This window comes from Poecilia formosa, unplaced genomic scaffold, assembly GCF_000485575.1.
Source record: "Poecilia formosa unplaced genomic scaffold, Poecilia_formosa-5.1.2 Scaffold397, whole genome shotgun sequence".
NCBI lineage: Eukaryota > Metazoa > Chordata > Actinopteri > Cyprinodontiformes > Poeciliidae > Poecilia > Poecilia formosa.
Window position 1 is genome coordinate 403,302 of NW_006800336.1, and position 5,585 is coordinate 408,886.

The 5,585-nt window shown below is 38.2% G+C and overlaps 1 long non-coding RNA gene across 1 annotated transcript in view; it reads right to left on the bottom strand.

Moving 5' to 3' along the window:
• The window catches only part of LOC107833494 (uncharacterized), a 16,111-nt gene that overhangs the window by 8,685 nt on the left and 1,841 nt on the right, over positions 1-5,585 (bottom strand). Inside the window, exon 2 of the long non-coding RNA XR_001659240.1 lies at positions 4,089-4,090. This is a non-coding gene — a long non-coding RNA (uncharacterized LOC107833494). The remainder of the gene's footprint in view (positions 1-4,088; positions 4,091-5,585) is intronic.

Consider the following 5,585-nt stretch of genomic DNA (forward strand, 5'->3'; position numbering starts at 1 on the left):
TTATTACAGTGTTAAATGCTATGCTAACAGAGTCACTGATATAAAGTCTTACCTCAAGTGAAGTGGAACACACTGGACTACTTATATCTACCATCATAGCTGTAGAACATTAGAACATTTGTACATTAGAATAAAACAAAAAATAACTTGTTCTAAGATAACAGAGGGTTTAATATCTGGTCAGTATATTGTAAACAGAATTACTTATTATTTTACTTAAGAAAATAGGTTCTTTCAACAGTAACATTTTTTGCTTTGATTATGTCAGCCATCTCCTTCGTGATAGTCTTCCTGTAATGCTCTGAAAACAGGAGCTCTTCTTCTTGTCTTCATTTCCTGGAAGCAGCTCTTTGAAGGTGTCCAGAAATGCTCAGAAATTACAGCTGTTCTTGCAATAGTTAATCATGGCGAAAGCCTTTTCATGAATTCAAACTTGGTGAATCTCTTCTGGACATTCTCATAGTCGGTGATGATTCAGTTCATTGTGGTCACTTAAAAAAAGAACAAAAACAAACAAACAAACAAAAACATCATAACTCAGCATTTATTTAAATACCATTTCAAAAATGTCCCTTGCTGCACACTGTCAGAATGGTAGACTGGCAGACAAATGCCTAGTTAACATGACTGGTTGTTATAAAGTGCAATACAATTATTTCTTAATAGAAGTGGCATAATAACTAAAGCTGAACAAAATTATTCTGATCAAATATTTGTCTGGCAGAAGTTCAGACAGACTGCCACTGTTATTATTCAGATTGCATCAGTTAATGTATAGTTTTAGGCACATGAGTGCGTTTTTTCACTTAATGAGCATTCTAAATTATTTCCAACCAGATACTCTAGCTTATTGATGTTTGCAAGAAGTTTCTTAATAAATAAATGGATTTAACACCAGTTTTTAGTTGTCTAAAACATAACTTATTAACTCAGCTGGTGAATGTTGATTCCTGCTCCCCATTCCCCACTTACCTGGCTGTCCCACCCCACTTCACATGGTGAAAATATTAACACAAAAACGACTTACCTAATTTTCTTGAGGAATATTTCATCTGCTTCTTTCTCTTTGTTCGTGCACTGTTGCCTCTCACTGGTGGAGATGGTGTATTGCAATACTTAAAACAGCCTTAAAAAATGTTTCAAATGCAAAGTTCATTAGTGCTTTGTAGACACCTTGCTGTAAAACTTTAGGATCAAGTAAATTAAGAAATTTAAGACTAAGCAAAAATAGCAGAGCAATATAATATTACCACCTAAAGCTAATTTTTAAAGTTTAATCAGTAATACTTTTATAACAAATTTATGTCAGATCATGATTTCTTGGTTAATGTCAAGTTGTCATAACAAAGNTTGATTGATTGATTGATTGGAGCCCTTATGGCTCTGCAGGAACCGGCCAAAATGCAGAAATCAGTCCTCAGTGAATTGAGTGACGAAAATCTGATTTTGTTCTCAGCATTACATCAACCACCACTTCTTCTCAGAACCTCCTGGTGAACTGTCTGCCATCTTCTGTATGTGAAACTGTTTGAGGAGCATAAATGAGGCTGTGAAGAAGTAAATACTGTTGGACCAAAACACTGAGCTACCCTGGCTCGGCTCTGGCCCCACGCAGTGGACAAACGTCTCACCGATGCCTTCTGCTCTTTTATTGGCTTCAGATAACATGGAAACCAAAATTAGATGTTCCAGCTCCTCCTCCAAGCTTCAGAACTTGTGTGGTTCTTCAGTTCAGTTATGTGGTAGACCACCCCTATGACAAACCACTATGAAAAGTGTCCTGCAAGGAGGGAGAGGGGTTCATGACAGCTTGCTTCAGTGGGTTTTTTGTGTGTGGAAACAAAACCACGTGACCACGTGTCGATTGTTGAACTTCCATCCGGCCATGCTGGACCCTCTGTGGTGGTTCAGGGTCTCAGCCGCCAAGCTGGGAAAGTGGCTTCAGCAGATTTAAAGAGAAACATTGACAGATGCTGCCAGTAAAAGTTCACAGCTAGAAACAGAACTAAGTGCTCTGGAAAGCCCTCTGGTTCCTAGCCCTGCGGTTCATGATCAAAGTTTGAATTGGAACCACCCCAGACAAGGTAAATTTATAAATATTAATTAATAATTAATGAATATTTGCCTTTTCTTTCCTTTATTCTTTTTCCTTACACCTTCCCCTTTGCAGATGAAGAACCTTCAGCATGAGCTGCAGTTACAGAGACGCCGTCTCAAACCGGCTCACATCGCCCCACTTACGCCAACTTTTCAGCTTCCAAATCATAACCATCATGGCAGAAGGTTTGTTTGCTGCTAGTGGTGCCGCACTCATTGCCAGTGGCCACCGAGACAACATACTAAATGCTTTCAGCTCTGTCTGTCTGTGGTCAGTGTACATAAATACTATTGAGTTCAATGCAATGAAAATGCTGTGATTACAGACTTTGTTGGCTGCAGCGCTAATGTAGCTGCAAGCATGAGTAGAACAGAATGCATGCAGTTATAGCATGTGAATGGGCCAACTGCTGTTGTGGGTAACACTGCATTAGAACTTAACTTACTAAAGCAATCTGGGACAATCACCAGCACTCGTTCTTGGAGCTAGAAGCCAAACCCTTGAGCAAGGAAGTTATCAGACCTCCTCGTTTCAGCCAGATGTGTTGAGGAAGAGGTTCATACTTCTGCCACGGCGCTTCCTTTGTGATGCGATGGCGGTTGTTATTTGTTGTGATGTCATATTGCTCTTCACCATATGCTTCCCCCTGGAGAGACCAGGCTCTCCGTTGATTAGCTGAACAGCTTGGGAGCCCACAGGCCGCGGTGCTAGATGACCTCTGGGGGTGAGCGGGGAGGCATGTAATTTGCTTGATGGTGTAAGGTTATAACACTTGCACATTTGTGCGTGTGTGTGCGTGCACGTGTGTGTGTGCGTGTGCGTGTGTGTGTGTCTACACAGGCATCATGATTAAAATGCTTCCCTTGATTACAGTCTGTGATTTGTAAGTGAAACAGAAAAAGCTTTCGATAAATGAACACGACGGCATTATGCATTTTATTGTCTCCTGAATCCTGCTGTTACTTCCTGGTTCTGCCAGCTGATGTTATGTTTAGGGTTCTGTTCTGTTATTTGGTCTCCCTGATGTGAGTGAGATTTTTTATTTTTATTTTTTTATTTCCTTTATTTAACCAGGTAAACCCTGTTGAGATCCAGGTCTCATTTTCAAGAAGGGACCTGGGCAGAAGTCTGCAATACACAGCAACCTGGTTATAAAATAAAATTAATTAATACATACGCACAAGTGTAAAACAGTATAAACATTTTTTAAAACAGTGACACTGTTTAGTAGAATCTTGTTGCCTGTTTTTAAGAATCGCTCGAAATAAGTCCAGTGACATCAATTTTCACATCTTGATTTCAGACTGGAGCTGATTCCACGCTGTAGGAGCATCACACTGAAAGCTTGCTTCCCTTTTTCAGTTCGGAAACGTGGAACATTCAAAATAAAAATATTGTCAGAACGTAAAGAATGGGAATTAACAGGTCTTTGTAAAAGAGAGTTTAAGTATGCTGGAGCCAAGCCGAGTAGAGATTTATAAATCAGAATCATCAAGTGTGTCATTATTTGGTACTGATGGTGGTGAGGAAGACGGTTGTTGGCCCAGGCAGACATTTAGAAGACGTTTAATGATAAATCCACAAGAAACAGAATCCAAAAAACACAGGTAACTTCAGGAAGCAAGACATGCAGCAACAGACGAACAATAGATGAGGACCCGACAACGAACAAAGATAACAGGTGGACTTTGTTCACCTGTTACAAAGTCCACCTGTAACAGGTGAACTTTGTTACAGTTCACCTGTTACAGGTAGACTGTTACAAACTAGAAACTGTCTAGTTTCCAGCTTTGTCAGGAAACTAGACAAAGCTGGGAACAATCAACAGGGAGGACAGGATATAGACTAGCAGGGAAACAGGACTAAGTAAACACAGAAAACCTCAAAATAAATACACAAAAAACACAGAACACAACAAGGTGATTGTTTCTCTGTACGCTTAAAGGAGGCCATTCAGCTTTTGCATGCAACTTACAATGATGTGTTAGACGTCTGCTACCAGTTACAATCCTCTTATACCCTCAGGGGGTATAAATAAATTTAAACTTAACATTTTGGGCAAAACCTTTATGCGGAATAGTTTTTGAAAGATCAAAGCCTCTTTTAGCGGATAATAAAAAATAAAAAAAAATTTAAAGGCACGTGGAGCCTTTGTTTACAGAGCAAGCCGAGGTCCCGGCAGCTGGACCCACCGGTGGGTCCGTCGGGTTCTAGGGGTTAAAGCATAATGATATGTAGTGATTGAAGGCATTTGGTCGAAGCATTCATATATAAAACATCACCATAATCCAGGAGTGGCAGGAATGTTGCAGCTACCAATTTACTTCTAAATTTAAGAGAAAAATAAGATCCATTTTGGAAATAAAACCCAATCTTCATTTTCAGTGTTCGTAACAAACTGGCTATGTGATTTTTAAAAGAAAGCTCTATATCTAAAATAAAGCCAAGATATTTATAATTACTGACAAACTCAATTTGTATTCCTGCAACAGTTGTAAGCAATAGAGGGATTTCTGGTAGTCTTCTAGAGTGTGAAAAAAACATTGCTTTTGTCTTATCCACATTCAGAACCAACTTCAGAGTTTGCAAGCGGGTTTGAACTACATTAAAAGGAGACTGCAAATACTGTATTCCCTGTACAAGTGACGAAGAATAGCAGTAAATTACTAAATCATCTGCATAAAAATGATAAAAAGCATTTGACGGATTTTCACGTTATTTATATAAATAGAGAATAAAAGTGGGCCAAGAACTGTGGGACACCATTTAATATCGTACGAATAGAAGATGTGAAGCCAGCCAATTGAACTCTCTGGGTTCTGTTCGACAGTTAATCAGTTACCAACATGATGTGAGAGCCCAATGTAGAATATCAATTAAAGGCGTGTGATTTACTGTGTCAAATGCCTTTGATTAATCAATAAACAGAGCAACACAATGCTTTTTGTTTTCAAGAGCCTTAATAAGATCATAAATAATCTTTAAAGTGGCAGTAACAGTACTAAGTTTTTTCCTAAAACCAGACTGTACATTTTGTAAAATACAATTAAAATCTAAAAAAATATTGGTAGCACTTTATTTGAAGAGGTGTTAATAAGACTGACATGACACTGTCATAAACATGACATAACACCTGTCATGAACATCACTAAGTCTTCGTGAATATTTATGACTCTTGTCATAAAGTGTCATTCGGTAAATCATGACACTTTTAATACAAAGTTGACATTATTCAAAATGTCTTCATTATGATAACTTGACATTAACCAAGAATCATATGTCATAAATAAGTCATAATAGTAGTCATAATGGGTAACACTTTATTTGAAGGGGGTTGAATAAGACTGTCATGACACTGTCATAAACATGACATAACACATGTCATAAACATGACATAACACATGTCATAAACATGAATAAGCCTTCATGAATATTTATGACTGTTGTCATAAAGCGTCATTCGGTAAATTATGACACTTTTAATACA